At 39.4% G+C, this 17,268-nt stretch overlaps 1 protein-coding gene across 8 annotated transcripts in view; it reads right to left on the bottom strand.

Moving 5' to 3' along the window:
* Positions 1-17,268, bottom strand: part of ZMIZ1 (zinc finger MIZ-type containing 1) — a 364,625-nt gene that overhangs the window by 318,276 nt on the left and 29,081 nt on the right. Inside the window, exon 1 of one of the 8 annotated variants that reach the window (XM_087765608.1) lies at positions 4,212-4,227. The exons of the other annotated variants lie outside the window; for them this stretch is intronic. The gene's annotated coding sequence lies outside the window, so the exon portion shown is untranslated. Of the gene's footprint in view, positions 1-4,211; positions 4,228-17,268 lie in introns of those variants that run through there. 8 annotated transcript variants of the gene reach the window in all.

Below are 17,268 nucleotides of genomic sequence, written 5' to 3' on the forward strand. Positions count from 1 at the left end.
AGCAAGACGAAGATTTCACCCCAAGCTGCTCACCAGCTAGCGAGCCAGTAAAACAGATAACGTGCAGAAAAACCCAACTGTCACCAAACTGACAGCCTCAGCTCAGAAAAATGACGGAGACTGAGATAGTCTCTTGAAGCTATTGTGAACCTTTACTGGGGCAAGTTATGACTAGACCTAATGTTTTTATCAGCTCTGAATGACTCTTGTCAATATGGGGAATCTGGAGACAGATGCCAACTGGTGGCACCTTGCCTGGCTGTGATATGCTGGCTACCAGTGAAGGGAAGTAAAATCCCATTTTTTGTCCATTTTATGCACAGACTGAAGACCCGTCTTACAAAGCTGTTCCCTCAACTTTCATCCCCTGCAATTTTATTGAAATTCACTGGTTTAAAATGCAGCAAAGAGGGAACACAATCTTCAGTGACAAGCCAGGTATGATTGCAGCATGCAAGGACTTAGCTGACATGCCTCTAAAGCAGCTACTGTAGGTGAGCCGTAGCCGTAAGAACATCAACATGAAACACACAGAAACACCAGCTCTGGCTAGCTACTCTGCCAGTGAAACCTTAGCCCTGCAGCAGCCCTGCTACTGGAACCCAAATTAATTTGTTTTAAACTACCTTGCATCTGTTTAAATGAGCTGTAATAGCAGCTCTGGAGCACGGTGCAGACACATCCAAAGCTAAACACGATGCCGAGGACTGCTCGAGAGACGCATGCCCACACCCAGAGCCCACTTAGAAAGTACTAGCAAGAAAAACTCCTCAACCAGAGTGTTCCACTCCCCATGATGGCATAAATTCCTTCAAAGAACATTTCTGTTAATGCAGAAAAAAACTGAATGTTAAAGATTTAGAAAAAAGTATAGAAAGAATCTTTGTCTGCTCCCAAAATCTAAACCCTGCGAAGGTTTTTTTTTTTCCTGAAAATGATTCAAGAATGCACTGAGCCGAGCAACTAGATAATGCCAAATGTTGATACCAAAAGTAGCCAGGAAAAGCTGCTGTCACTGGAAAACATTTTCTAGCCTGATTGTTTACAGACAACTATGTTATAAAATACAAAGATATTTATTTCCAACCATCATTAGCGCAAATCTACATCATGTAAAAAAAAAAAATAAAATTCATTTAGGAACATGCTTATGTCTCATTATACTGAGTCCCAAGGAAGGTAATACAGTATTTAAAGTAATAATACAAAAGCTATTACATCACTGAATTGATTTCATGATAAATCAACAAACTAAAGTAATTCACAATCAATTTCAGTATAATATTAATCCTTGTCTCTATACAGAACTGTAAGGGTAATAGTCCATATTATTAACGTAACATGCAACCACTACCAGCTTTCGCACTGGTCCAGGAACCAGCATCAACCCCAGAGAGAAGATGCTCGCCTGTCCTTCAGGCCATAAGCAGTGTACCTCTGCACTAACTAACTGCGAAGATAAGGGGAATGGAAATCAGGGCACTGACATGAGGCACTTGGACCAGCTCCACGGCTGCCTGCACAAAGCCGCTGCCACAGCTGAACAAACCGCAGGCTGAGCAGCCAACTATGCCAGGGCTGACATCCCCTCTCCACCGCCATCGGCCTCTGAGGTGAGGCAAGGGAAAGGGTCTGCTTGGGTTTGTGCTCTTCATTCCTCAAGATACATGTATGGAAAGTCCATGGAGTTCTGACACTGGTTTTAAGCACCTCCCTGCAGAATATGTTGGAAGTGATTTTTTGGGTTTTTTGGTCCAAAGGTATTGATTACTTGTAATGCATCCTTCTTGCCAAACTTTTTTTTTTTTTAAAGTAGTTAATCCGTAAACCGCTCAAGTTCACATCTCCTCCCCACCCCCCACCAAGAACGCGCATTTCAAGAAGCTACAATTGCTGTTAAATTTTACCTATCCTGTACAGCACATTAGCTTGCCAACAAATTATCTGGAATGTTTATTTTGACACCACGATCTGGACCTCTAGCTAAAAGATGCGTCGGGAGTGTACAAGTCCCTAGCATTTCCCCTTCCTAATCAAAAGCAAGGCTTCTATGAGAAGACATAAGCAAAGGCTGCAAAACAAACTTTCTCAGATCGCCAAATACAAGTCTCATTACAACTGCAGCTAAGTCTAATGGAAAGCAACTCTGAACTAATAGTTAAAGCCTTTCAAATTCTCCTCAGTGTTTGTAAGGGATATGTTATCAGGGAAGAGAGATGCATCTTCTAGTACAGCATTGCACGTTTAACTGAGTTATCACAGATCCACACTTAAGGCTTAACTATTTGACTTCTATTAGTTTCAGAGACAGGACCTTTCTGTATTGGATGTTTGGGTCTTAGACAGCAGTATCTGTGCATACACACCACCTGCCCCCCTTTATTTTTTACAAAATGATTCCATGATAAAAGTCACTTAAAATAACAAAGCCAAACAACTGTCAAACCACCCCTAATATGAGCTTTCAAACAGGTTTCCATTTCATAAATCATTTTGGTGATCTAGTTTCGCACCACCCCAGGGGAACTTACATGCACAACAGAGAAAATTCATTATCAATATGCAGAGATCATTTGGCAACAATATCACTACTAGTAAAGACTTGTGCAGTGGCACTATGGTTTCAATGCATTGCACATGCAGCACAGAAGAGCTGTTTAAAACCAATGGATTAGCTCTAGGTTTGCAAAATCATCAAAAGGCAACCAGTTCTGCTTCAGGTGCTCAGTCATCCACTTCCCCCTGAACCAGCGCATGGTGGGCATCAGGAAGAGAACGGAGCACTAGCGGTGGGTACTAACTTGCTTCTTTTGCTAGGAAAGTAATTTCAATCATTTTCAGAAGATTTGCTAATGATCCCAAGGGTCTAGCAAGTTCAGAGACCTCAAATAGAAGACTTCATTCATCTATTAGTTAAAACTTGTTCATGCACCATGTTCAAAGACAGTGCTAGGAACATCATTATTATCTTCTACACTACATATGTGTTTCCAGGTATTTATTATATTACTGCTTCATATTATTTTGTAATAATAACCTACATTTTAACTATTTTGATATTTTCTTTGCATCTTAAAAAAATGAATTCTCTTGTTCTGTTCACCAGTTCTGATGTTTGTTTCCTTTGTGATTGGCTTCTGCTATCAGTGGTCAATGGCTGAGACTCTGAATATTAGTCTCCCAGAGGAGGAATAAAAATCAGTGAAACAATCTGGGTGGGCATATATATTTGGCTGTATTTCCCACCTCTAGCACATTTGCTTGTCCTGAAGCTCAGATGGTCACAAATAGCTCTTAATCAATACCTTTCCTCTGGAAATTCATCCAAGAGCAAATTTCTCATTACAAGAAATTCAGCCTCAGGAATTTCATCAGAAACCAAAGCAGAGGGGAAACTGACTGTCTCCAAAGGACCCTTTACAAGGATCATCTCCTGAATGAAACTCTTTATTAATGACAATTCTGCTATTGCTAACACAAAAGTATAGCTGCACTATGTGGATGCCTGATACAATACAATGCAATTCATGACTTACAGTATATACTCCCTCCCTCCAAGTTCAGAGGCTTTTACACAGCTCTATTTCCCATGTGAATTATTTCCTCCTCTAATCAAAGAATTTGAAATACTTTAAAATAGAACAGGAATAACTTGAGTGAGAAGTATTTAGTAACTGGTTATCTGAAGTTATCAATTAAAACAAGTATTTTCACAATAATTACAGCTATAGCTAATGTGAAACGTAGAACTAGGATTCCAGCAAGAAGACTTCAGCTGACCTTTTTCCGTGAACAATAACCAAAACTGCAGTAGTAGAGAGAGGAAATTCAGGATCAAGGACAGAAACGGGTAACCAACAGAGCAGTCAGACCCCGAAGTGCGTAACAGGTAACCAACCATCTTTCAGCCAGAGGCTCTAAGTCTGTAAATAGCACCACAGCAGGAATCGCTTGACTTTCCTAGGCTTTGTACGAGACAATTAGCAGAAACAAGGCTTACGTGGCTGATCCTGCATCTCCCATTTGGCTCATCCTTACCTTCACACGTCAGCAGTAATGTCTTACAAATATCAGCTGGAGTTTGTACTCTAAGTATTCCAGTTAAGGCAGACTGGAACAACTGCATTTCTCCGAAACTTGCATACAAAATCCTTGGCTATTTTCTACGGTATCACCTGCTCCCTGCTCCCCCAGCCAGCATTCCGACGTACCTGTCACGCACCCCACGCTACTGCAAAGGTCTCGAGCAGGTGAGGCAGGGATACTTGATGGTTTTGTCACCAACATCTCGGAGACCAGTTCAGAATACACAATTCAAAAGCTGCCTTCGCTGCAGGTGCTCCATTTATGCTGTCTGTGTATCAGGAGTTGAATCAGTGGTAGAGAGTTTTTAGATAGAAAGATGTGGGAAAATTTTTCAACGCTACCTACGTGATTTAGAAGGCCAGATCTCCCTGTGTCTAAATCATTTAGATATATCAAAAAGCTACTCCTGGCCTTTTGTTGTTATTCTGTTAGATGTAACTACAAACTATTACCCTAAAAATTATGCACAAATGTCACTTGCCAATAGTACTTTAAGAAGAAGAAAAAAGGTGCAATTTTTGCCAGTTGGACTGTGAGACAATTTCCCATCACGCTGTGGCATGTATGCAAAGCTTCCCAGCAGCTTGTTCCACGACAATGGATTTGCAAAGCAAGAACGGAGGGGATTATTTGATTCAGCATCTACTCAAATGGCCAATTCCTTCAGCAATCAATACTAATCAACAAGCTAAAGCCTTGTAAGAAAAATCAGACAGCATTTGAATCCTTCCTGCTGCAGCAAGCAGGGCTCTGAGGCCTTATGGTCCAACACAGACACCTTAGATACTGCAATTCTGGAAAATCAATTTCACCTGGGATTTAAAACACATCCTGTGCTTCTTTCCAAATGCCAAAACAGAACGCTCACTTTTTCAATGAAATTCTGAGAAGAAAAATACATACAAACAACTTGGGTCTAATATCATCTATTTGCTACTTCACACTTCAGCTGTGCAGAAAAGACCTTAACAGGAACGTGGGGGACAGGGATTAAAATAACAGCAATGCATTTTAGAGCAAAACACAGGCCATCCTCGCACACACAACTTTTGCATTAATAACATCAGAAATTTTACTTTTTCCTATTATTCCTATCTTTCAGGGTGAGTTCAGGGATTCTTAAGAGACATGAATTACATTGCTCTGACAGCATACACGAGGAAAGCAAAGTGTCAAAACTTTAACAACAACTTAGGAAAAAGAATATCTTTGGGTTCCTTCAGAAAAAACCAAACAAACAAAATAACCCCCACAAAAGAGATTTAGGTTAGGTTTTTAAATGTCCCTTTTGCTCAGTCAAAGCCCATGTCTCACGCACTTTTACTTCCTTTGGTATCATATTAAAACAGAAACCTTCACAGCACCAAGCAGACCAGAGGGCCTTTGGCATCCATTAAGACCCCACGTTCGAGTTGTGTTTTAACAACCCTGTGAGTCCTTTCTCGTGCGTCTTTAAGAAGCAGAAAGTACACAAATCTGTTTTCCCCTCCGTTATATGGTCACTCCAAATCCCGTTGCAATTACTAAGTAATTCTTGGCATAGCTGTATGAGAGTGACCAAACCCACATTGAAAGAGAATAAATTGGCAGGCGAGGCGTGTTGACTAGGTGGAGGGGGAGAGCTGGGAACACAGTGTTTCCAGGAGTGCCACACACTGTGATGATAGGATAGAAACGGGACGACGCAATGATCCGGTGGAACAGAAAGGCTTGTCTGTGTTTATCAGGGGACAGCTCGTTTGGATAACAGGAAGCATAATGACTCCATGCTGCGTGAATAGCCAGATTCAGAAGGAAGAGTACTAGGGTTTGGGATTCCTAGAAAACAGCTGAAGGAAAAGGGTGATCTGTAAATGTGGACTGTTCTGCAGTGGTAAGTCTGGCAATGAGGAACAGTTGGGCAAATCTGAAACAAAAATATCAGCTTTCACAGAAACTCACTTGCAGACCCGGCAAAGACACTGACAAAACCAGGATTTTGTATTTTAAATAAAGCTTAAGAACAATTCAGACATATAGTTAAGCTACTGTGAAAAATATATGACCAGGCATTAAATCCTCTATGCTGAGCCACTGCTAATCTGCTAGCACACCCAATGCTCAGTTCTGTGCCCGACTCTTCATCCACCAAAACATACAGAAATCATTCCCAGCAGACAGGTCATTTCTTCCACAGCCCTTTTAAGTCTACAGACAAGTGAAAATAAACGTGTATACATTTTTAGATATATCCATGTTTCTAAAAGTTTAATGTATAGTTATACTTTGTACCTATTTACCTGCACTTTCCATATACGTTCACACTTGTTTATGCAGAATAAAAGCTCGACATTTTAGAAACAACCAATTTACAGTTTTTGCACTAGGCAATGATGATTAAAACCTGAATATTTCATAGTGGTGAATCACACTGCCAAGTCTCTAGGGATCAGAGCAATTTGAATTGGCATAAATGAGTGTTTCCCAATCTTCTGCTGCTTCTGTAACGAGTTGTGTTCCAGCCCTGCCAATCATTTCTCGGAAGGCAGACCCAACTCTCCATCTTTTTAGCTATATTCACTGCTCACGAGTGCTGGGAAGGCTGTGCTTGCTTCCACATGTGCAACTGCTGCTGTCTCACAACAGCAGCCCATCTGCACTTTGGACCTTTCACCAAAGCTGTCCACACGCTTCCTCAGCACTTTCCTGTCCCGGGTCTGCGCGGAGCCAAGGGAGGGAGAAGCCTCGATTTGACAGAGCCCATTCTCCCGTCAGCTTTTATCTTCCCAAATCACCAAATAAAATAATTTCTAGATCAGCAAAGATGGAAAAAGAGAACACAAACAAAGCAGTTTCAATCCCTGTACCCACACTTAAACTGGCTGCCCTCTAGACCCAGACTGTGAGCCTTTTCATGCCAGCAACTCTGGAAGCCTTCTGATCTCAAATGTTAACACATTCCCCCTCTGATACAAGTTTAACCTCAAGAGAAGAGAGGAAACAAGCTGCTACGCACAGATTAGAGCTGATGAGCAGTAGGTAATGACTGGAGCTGTGTCAAATCGCAGTTACAACAACTACTTTTTCTTCCCCCCCCCCCCCCTTTTTTTTTTGAAGGTATGTATGTGTTCACACACTGAAATTTCCTTTTGAGCTTACTGTGCAAATACCTGAACTTCAACCAAAACTCTGCCAAAAAAGCACTTGTAGGGACTTGCCTGAATGGCACGAGAACCTTCTGGCAAACGTGGGCATAGTTTTGCTTGGAGGGTTCAAACAAGGACACTTGCAGATAACTAAAAGGAATAGGAAGTTAAACTGTAGACTACCAAACTCAGAAAATTTTTTTCTTCCAAAAATTTACATGACATTGCCAACCTGCTGTATGGTGATGTACTAATTCTACAGTTAATGAAGACATTAAAAATGTTGCTTCTACATGAGCTAACAGAGCCAAGACAAATTTTGCTGATACCTAGCTTTAACGTGTTTGTTTTGTTTTTTTGTTTTTTGTTTTTTTTTTAAATCTCCCACAGGTCCTCAGCCTCTAATTCTAGCAGAACATTTTTACTTCTACCTTAAATGACTTTATTTAGAAGAGTATTAAAATTGCTGACAAGACACACTGCTTCTAGCTGGCATTCTCACTCCTATTACCATCAGTGGATTTACATTATCAGATTGTTGTTATTTTTTTTTTGTGTTTTAGCTTTGTATTTCGCCATTTCTTAAGGACTCCTAGCACAAAACCCAAGGTTCAAAGACTCTAGGCCAAAGAACCCAAATAGTGATGAAAAGCACGGAAGTGTATTGATTTAATAAGATGTAACAGGTGTCCTCACATTATGAATACAGTGATTCTGAGTGTACGCACATCCCAGTATGTTGGCTCCATCGGTTGCAATTAAAAAAAGAAAAAAATAAGGCTTTTCACTCATTCTAACACCACCAATGTCAGTCTGTAAAATCACTGTATTGAGTAGAGGAGTTATCAGCAATTTTAGTTTTGTTCGTGTACACAGAAACAAGAAAGGGGAACTTGCAATGGAAATTGCTATAGGTAATAACCTAGCAGAAGAAAGTCAACAGCATGTTTCCTTTATGTCAGCTCCCAGCACCCCAAATGCTAACAGCTGGCCATCAATCCATCAGTCCTGAGGCCTCATAAGCTACCTCTACTCCGTGTGACTCTAGCTGCGCAAACAGAGAGTAAGCATTGGTCTCTCAAAGAAGGATCCACTCCTCTAAAACTGTTTTCAAGCCCCCAGGAGCAGTGGTCTTTCTCCAGCCCTTTTTATTACTATTATTTTTAAGTCAGATACAGGATGGACTATTTTCTTGATCAAATTTTCAGAAGTTGAAACTTCAGCAACACTCCGGGAAAAAGCCTGAAACGCCAAAATAGATCAAAACCACACAGAACTTGTATCCAGCAGAGCTCTGTTGTCTGTTTCCCGATGGCTTCTATCTATCCAACAAATTACAACCAATTAAGTCTTTTGCAGGGAAAGTTTTTGTTTACAGCAATGCTGAAGAAAAAAAGAAGAGCTAAGAGGCATTACTCCAAATGTATTAAAGTAATTAGTCCATCCACAAACACCACTGGAAATTGCCTTGGGTTTCTCCAAAGGACTTTAGTTTTGTTATTGTATGTAATTATAGTAATCAAGAGTTCCTAACCAGGTTCTGCAAACATTAGGTTGGTTAAAATAGAGAAGACTTAAGGAATTGTATTCTTTCTTACAACTTCTAGGTCCTTCTTTTCCATTTCATGCTCAAAATACAAAAGCAGATTTTGCAGTCATACTTTTTTAAATAAATTTAAAAAAAAATCAGTAGATCAGCTGTTTATTCTAAGATGTTTAGAAAAGATGTGAAAAGCCTCATATATGCCAGAGAAAAAACAAGCACACAACACAGCATCTTAGTGCAAGAATGCTAAAGCCAAAGCAGAGCTTCTATATGGAAGCTAAAATTCATAGCCACACATCCAGAAGGTGAGCAAAGTAAGCTTTGCTCACCAGCCAGAAGGTAACTAGACTAGCAACCCTAAAAAATTAATTTCAGAATATATAACATTGAAAACGTGAGTCTAGTAATAAATAAGTACTTGGAACCTTTATCATACTTTCCCAATTCTAATCTCTCCTCACCGTTAATCTAAAGCATTTTGCTTTCAAATGATGAAGACCTTATGTTCCTGAGAAAAACCTTAATTAAAAATACAGTTTAACACCTGATGATGTAAACAAGCTTTAATTTTCCTTGCAAGGAAACTCTGTTGACATTGTTGAATACACAGGCACTTAAATTTGCACATCAGATCACAAGCAAAATCCCTGCTGTCCTGGAGTCAATCACATTTTTGGCGTTGACTTCACTAGAACCCAGATTGCAAGTGTTGGCTGCATCAGATCGATAGTTTTCAGAGACTGTTTTTTTTCTTATACCATTCTTTTAAAGCACAAGTGAGATGCCCTGACGTTCACGGCTTTAAGAGAAAACACAAACTGTTAATTTTAACACAGTGAAAATGTTAATCTAACGGTCAAATCGGAAAATACTTTTTGAAAAGTCTCATCGTGATTACATGTAAATTACCATTGATGAAAGCAGGTCACATCATAATATTACAAAGGCCTTAATTCACAGTATTCTACAACCTATCAAGCGACTGCCTTCTTTTTTGAAGATATTTCAATTGAAAGAGAGGCACAGGAAAGAAGCAGAGACCTACTCATCGTGACTTGCAATAGCCACCCCAGAAGTCAGTAGCAGACCCAAGCACATACCTTATTGTCCTGCCTACACTGCTTCCCTTCATATTGCACTCATCTGTGCAATGTTAATGGCATAATATATATGAATGGCTCTGTCAAAATCCAGTGCTACATTTTATATTCTCCCAGACAGAATGTAATAATCTCTTGCATGTAAATACTGCGTTTTGATGCACATAACCCATGACTCGGGTAACCTCCACTGCTTTTCAGATTTTCCTAAAAGCAGATTCTCAGATAATCATAACTGAATCAGGGCTAGGGAGAAGGGCAGCAAACAGTAGCAGTACATCTTGCAGAAGCAAGAAGGGTGCTCTCGGGTAAAACTCCTTTTGTATTACCTGCGTGTTCCCTGCACTCTGTTTAATACGGGCATTCGTCCCTAGCCTACATTCAAGAAAGCATTGTAATATATTAAAGAATATACTTTTCAAAAGACTTTTTAAGCCCTCCCAGAAACTTCTACAAATGCTGTGTTATAGCACTTTAGCACCAGTAAACAGGTTGTGGGTCCCAAAGAAAAGCTAGCTTATTTAAACAGAAGGACTACATATGATTTCTGATGATTCTAGATAAAGAATCCAGGAAAGTGTTCTGCCACAATGGGATTCCCTGAAATCCCGGACAGCTGCAGAATTAAGCACTCACTGAAATGCTTTGCTGGGTGGAACAATAGCTAAAGAATTATACATATAAAATTAAAAAACAACATACAAACAAACAAACCCCCACACTGTCAGTCTTTTTCACTACGAGTAGCATTTGTAAGTAGACCAACAGACTCCTATTCTTGACGTTCTGCCAGATAGCTTTTGCAGTATGTTTCTCTCCTAAAAAGTTATCTCTGAAGGTTAAAACAAGCTTGACAATAGTCAGATGGCATTTATCTGCACAACAAACTCAGTTACAAACCGTCAATATTTATTAGATAAAAATCTCAAGCCCTCTTGCAAGTTATAACAAGTTATATAAATTAATCTTGCTCAAGATACTCATCAACATATTTTCTAACTTTAACATCATTAAAACAGCATTCACTAAGTACCCCTTGTCATAGTCCGCAGCTGTTTGCACTTAGCTTTCTGCACCTTAATCTTCTATTTGGCTAAGCTAACGAAATTAATATCCTAGCTTCCTTTCTCTTCTCACACTTAAGCTCCAAGGCAAAACTGTGTCAAGTTAAAAAATGTAAATAATCATTTATTACTAACATGTAGAACTTGCACAGATCCAAGGAAAACAAAGCATTTGCAGTGTAAAATGCACCGGAGGTTTTAAAAAAATGCAACAAGTTTGGAAAGGGCTTTCAATTACTATTTAAACCTTTGGATCTTCCAAAGAACAGCAGCGCAAATATTTGAGAAAAACTATAGCAAGTGGTATCTTTAGAAAGAAAGAATAGATTTTTATAGTGCTCTTTAAAATGTCAATATTGAATTGTACAGTGATCTGATATTTTCACCAGTAATTAAGTCACTACGTGAAGAATGTAGAGCTGTAGACCAAGTTCCCTGGCTTCCCCTAAGCCCAAAACAAGACAGCATGATATACTTACAAATTTCTGCTCTGCTCCTAAAATCCTTATGCTATACCAACCTCCTGTTAGAAGATACAGAGGCTGCAATAAAAGCAAGCCAGCAGAACACCTGAGGGATTTCAGAGTTTAATTCAGCAGCTGATGATATTTAAGCATATGGTCAATGTAAGCGCTTTTCTGAATAAGGACAAAATTAACATGTGCTTGACTGAGCCTGAGCTCAAACAAACCTAAAATTTGACTCAAAACTGGCTGAATTAATAGCCACACAAAACAGACTTGAATACACTCTGGCTCTTTGTACATACTTAGTTTTTAGAGTAAGCAAAACACTCTGTCATGTCTTTTTATAGGTAACCACCAACATTCACCAATTGCCCCTACTGATTTAACGTAAAAATGTTTTTGAAGAGAAGCACACATTCCCCAGGACGATCCAATATTGAGGATTTATCTCCAAGCAAATGGCTCAAAGGCAACAATACCCCATTCTTCCCACCCAACACAAAGGCTGCAATCTGTAAGATGTTTCTTCCACAGGAAACAAATCCAATCAACCAACTAAATTATTCTAAGCAGTTTTAAGAGAAGTCAGGTAATTTTTACTGGTTTAATATCACAATAAACCTTATTAAAGAAATAAATTCTAAACTTTTGCCCAGTATATCTTCTGATGCCTGTAACTGAAATATCATTAACACACTCCTCAAAGACTTGCGGAAATACAGTATAGACATACACACATTTATGTTCTTTTTACAATATAGCGTATGGGAGCGTGCAGTGGCTGGAGGGCAACAGCATCATTGTGCAGTGCCAGTAAGCTCAGTGAAACAATTTAGAAACCTAAGTGTTATCTTCTGCTTATCAAGAATGATCGTTTAGCAGTGTTTCTCATTCCTGAAATACCTACAGAAAACTAAAGCTGAGGTCCAAGAATAATGATTACATGATGTATTTTCAAAAGAGAAACAATACAAAGGAAACTTCATCTTATTCCAGTCATTCTCCTTCTTGGAGAAACCTGAAGTTTTAAAAGCTCCATCTCTTTGCTTGTTACTACTTTGTCTTTCCATCTCAAAGAGATATCAAAATCGGTTGTAATTTAAGGCTAATTCAGTCTCTAATTAGTTTGGAATCTTAATGGCCTTGATCCTATGCATTAAAACTAATTTTTATCATGTCTGATACTTCACGGATCTGTCATGTTCTCGCTAATCTGGATCAGCACTTTTGGCAAAATTTTATTATGAGTAGAGTAGTATGGAAGCAAGAAATTTCAAATACCAGATCATCTTGTGACAACGCACCAGAGAGCAAACAGATGGAAATAAAGCAGCTGAGTTTATTCAAGGGATGGGAGCCTTCTTTCCAAAAGAGAATCTGGGAAGATAACCCCCAGTCCTTTCAGAATTCTGCATATAGGTTGGTTTTTAACCTTAGAAAGGGAGAGAAATACATTCAATACAAAATTGTTCACTCTAACAGCTTTTCTTAGATGGTGCACTTGAAAACTACACAAAGTAAAACAGAACAGAGATCCTCTTTGCTCTTATACCTGGTTTCTAATCAATTGCAGTTTATAGAATAGCACAGGTAGATTAAAAGACCATGAAATACATGTTCTATTGGAGCAAGTTTGGGTTTCTTGACACGATGGGTCTATTTATTTTGGCTGTCTCTCTGGTAGAGAATGCACTCAACCCAATGAGATGCAAAATTTCGTATTCACATTAGATAGTCTCATTTTCTGTCATCAGCAAGTACATGAAAAGCAGCTTCAAATTTACCCTAGTCTGAGCAATTTGACTTGGACACATTTTAAGATGTAAGGATGTTCTCAACTGATTGGTATTATCTCAGTGTAGTAGTGGGTCAGTGCAGCGGCAAACCAGCTTGCCTCTGAAGAAAAGTTTCTTTCCAAGATGTGACTGGTGGAAGCCAGCTGAACAGCCACATGTTCATCAGTCCCATTACAACACCACCACAAGGCTTGGCACTGCGCGCAATATTTCCAGGAAGGAAGCCAGATGTATATTAATATGGATAGAAGTAACCAGATGAAGCAACACAGGCCAAGGCAGTAGAGATACATGCTCTGCATCACCCCTTATTAGACCTACCTCAAAGGGATGATGCTCATCCCATCCTTCATAGCACGCACCGAGAAACTGAAACCTGGATACAACCATTACAACTGAGGGTTGAAACCTGGGCTCCTGTTTGCTGCTCTGCCTTGGCATGCCTCAAACCCCATGAAAACATCCACTTCAAGTATTGTACAGGCCAGAGATTTGACTGACAGATTTTATCTCCACTGAAATTATCATGCCATGCTGGGGCATAACTTCATGTGGTCTGGGTCTACACCTCTGCAACAGACTGCATACAGTGACTTTCCTGCATATCTTCTAACCAAATCATTCATTTTAAAGGAGTGGTTCCACAAACTTCTACGAAGGGAAAGCAAGAGGACAAGCACATATATTCAGTCTAAGCTGAATTTGTTATTATGAACAGGTCTCCATGCTTTCTTTCATGTAACACTCAGCCAACTGTAGAGTTTTATAAGGTGCCGGAGGAATGTATTTCCTGTTATCCGAAACACATCACTTCTAGAGCACATGAACGACAGCTTGTGTCGAGTTTCTACAATAAACTAAGAGGGCTGTCAAGTTTGATGGCATATTAGTTTGTCACTTGTAACAGACAAAGCTGTGTGAGCAGATTAGACAATGCTACATAATTTAATAATTTTATCACCTATTCTACTTGACATTACCAGCTATTCCTCATGATTTCATCTGCCTATGCGACTATGTGCCAGATGCAGAGCCTTTTTACTAAAATGAATATTGTCTACCCATACACAAACACCACTGTTTAACCCATAAAAAGCAAGCTTGGCTTTCAACACCAAAAAAACCCCTCCAACTTTAATTCCTGGAAACTCATATGTACAAGTTCAGAGCAGCTCTTCTAAAGGGCTAATATGGAATGAAATCTATTTAGGCAATTCTACTCACATTAAAATACATAACATGTACTTACAGACCTTTAATCAAATTCACAGAAGCAAAGCCTTAAAATGCTGACCCTCTGCAGGGGATGAAGTGTAGAGAGAAATCAAAAGAGAAAAAAATTTAAAATCATACCATACCAAAAAGCCTGACATAGTCATTTTAAGAAAATTAAATACATAGATGGTATCAGAAGTACTATATATATCTATATACACACACACATATGTGTCCAATTATCCTGAATTAAGGAAATAGATAGTTATCAATGAGTAGAACAAGGGGAGGCACTTACATTTAAATCAGCAATGGTGTCTGAAAAACAAGTAACAAATCAGCCACATGCATGTATTCGCAAGAAAAGTTTGGGCTTGCATTGTAGTTTTCTTTCTAAATGCAGGTTCCAGTTCTAGGGTTCCAAAGAAAGTGGGAATAGATGAGAGGTGAACAGATAGGTTTAGGACCACAGGAGGAGTTAGAGACACAGTGAGTAAACTATTTATAACTGGAATTAAAAATCTTCCCAGGAAACACTGTTTCCAGCATCCTTTACTCTGCATATTACTCATTTCAAACTGCAGAAGTGATAAAAATCAAAATCTTTTGCTCTGCTTCTTGTGCACTTAGCCTATAATTTAGTAGTCAAATGTCGCTGCTTTCATGAAATAGCTGGAGAAAAAAAAAAAAATATTATGGATGGGGGGGGGGAAGGCTTTTTTTTGTCCATGGACCACAGTCCTTCATTTTACACTGTTGTGGGATGCTCAGCACCAACATGCACTGCAAATTCCTGGGACACATAAAGTACAAGATCATTTCAGGCATTCAACCCATGGCTTAGAGATGGAGCAACTCCTGTCAGTGCTTAGAACCGAATCCTCTGTTCATCCTGCCCAAAACTGCCAGCGTGCCTAAACAGTCTTAACTATTCACAACCTACAGGAACACCAGTAAGCTACATTGGGCATCAGTGAATCAGAAGACATATTGCCTTGCCTTCCCTGCAGGTGTTCAGAACTAAAAACTGCTTTTGTTCAGATGCAAGCAATCCCAAGGGGGCAAAATGGGCCAAAGACTTTTGCTCAAACTTTTGCCAGTTAACCACAGCTCAAAGAATCATTGTAGCTAAAATGGCAGCAAATCCAGGAACGTGGGTAAGGCATTAGCCAGCTCCAAACCACTGGAAAAGAGCTGGGCTACACTGAAAAAAATTCCTCTTTAAGTCTGATATCTGCCCACAGAGAATCGGCCTATCCATTTTTTAAAGGGCATTTCTTTTAACTAAAGTCCTGTAATATATTTTATGAAGGATTACATTACTAATAATTTCCATGGGATTTCAGGCATGAGAAGTACCAGTTACATCCTCCCTGGAAGAATGTGTGGAGGTAGGACAAGGAAGAAATCATTATGCTTTAGAGGTTTACGTGTAAAGCATCTGCATGCTCACTTTTTTCATGTTGAAAATCCAAACAAGAAAAAACACTTTCCCCAAAAGTTTGCCGAGATCAGAAATTAACAACAACTCTGTGCAAGGGGGCATACTCTCCCCTGCAACAGCGCAGCTCAAAGTGCACACACTTGTCCTACACTGCTTGCAAGGAGTTACAACTGGGAAACTATTTCAGCCAACTTTGGCCCGGAGCCACCCAAAGCTATTGCTAATGCAATGCAAAGTCACAAACTTATCCCTATAATGGGCAAGGGCTTGCTTTGTGTTTCTGGAGACCTCATTTTGTCGTAAGAGTGTGAAGAGAGAAAAACCTCACACCCCAACTTAGTGAACGTGTAAATCAGCGTAGCCCATGACGAAAGCTTGTGTTCCTCACAATGCAGAAGTGGATGGTGTTCAAATTCAAACGTCCTTATCAGTATTTACTCTTAGCAAACTAGTTTGTTTATTTTTCCTTTATGTTGCAGATATTTGTGCCACTTTCCAGCTGTTTATGTAATTCTGACCTAAATCAACATTGACAGGGATTTGCAACATACCCATTTGATTTTTTCAAGTAACTGCTCTAGGTCTAGGAAGTCTTTCAAATGGGTTAAATGTAAAGATATGGAGAAATCCTGATTTACTAAGCAGTTTAAAATACAAACATGAAAAAACAGAGTCAGAAGGACTGGAAAAGCCACTCAACTGATTCTCCTGACGCCTCCCCAGTACAGGTTGTTAATTAGGATACTGAACAACTGCCTTGCTGTTTTATTCGTGCAAGTTCCTTGATGACTAGCTCTGCTTCCAGGTTCCATCAGAAGTATTATCATGGCTAATAAATTACTAACCATATAATAGCCAGTACTGCATTACATTTCTGATGTGATGCCACCATATACAGAACAAAGTGAAGTTGGCTCTTCTTTTAACCTCTATCTCTATTACTAAACATTAAAAAGGTGCAGTTATCATTTCAGCCACCACCAGAAACTGCAAGGAAGACCACATATGTAGTGAGCATAAGAGACAGAAGTGACAGAAATTGATAAAAACTTCATCACATGGCTGACACCCCATATATCAAAGCCCTAAATCTCATTCTCTGCTTGCCTCCAATTTCCATCAAAGCCTGCCAGCTGCACATTTATTGAGAAGTTTGTGATCTGACAGCCACTGTATTACCAACATTAATGATGCATCAGTCTCTAGAATTACTGGGGAAACAGTCCAATTGATTTTATTATTATACAGAGTTCCTCACATTTCATTTCAGGCAGCTTCCTACCACAAATTTTAGCAATAACTACAAATGCTACACAGCTGATGCACAAAAAGCTAGGGCAAAATATGGTTACCACAGCTTCATGCCACTCTGTTCTCCCTCCAGGAGAGCTTCAAATCACTCAGACACCACTGCGTAACCCATGA

This window comes from Nipponia nippon, unplaced genomic scaffold (assembly GCF_047370975.1).
Source record: "Nipponia nippon isolate SJK-2023a ecotype South Korea unplaced genomic scaffold, ASM4737097v1 scaffold_3, whole genome shotgun sequence".
Lineage (NCBI taxonomy): Eukaryota > Metazoa > Chordata > Aves > Pelecaniformes > Threskiornithidae > Nipponia > Nipponia nippon.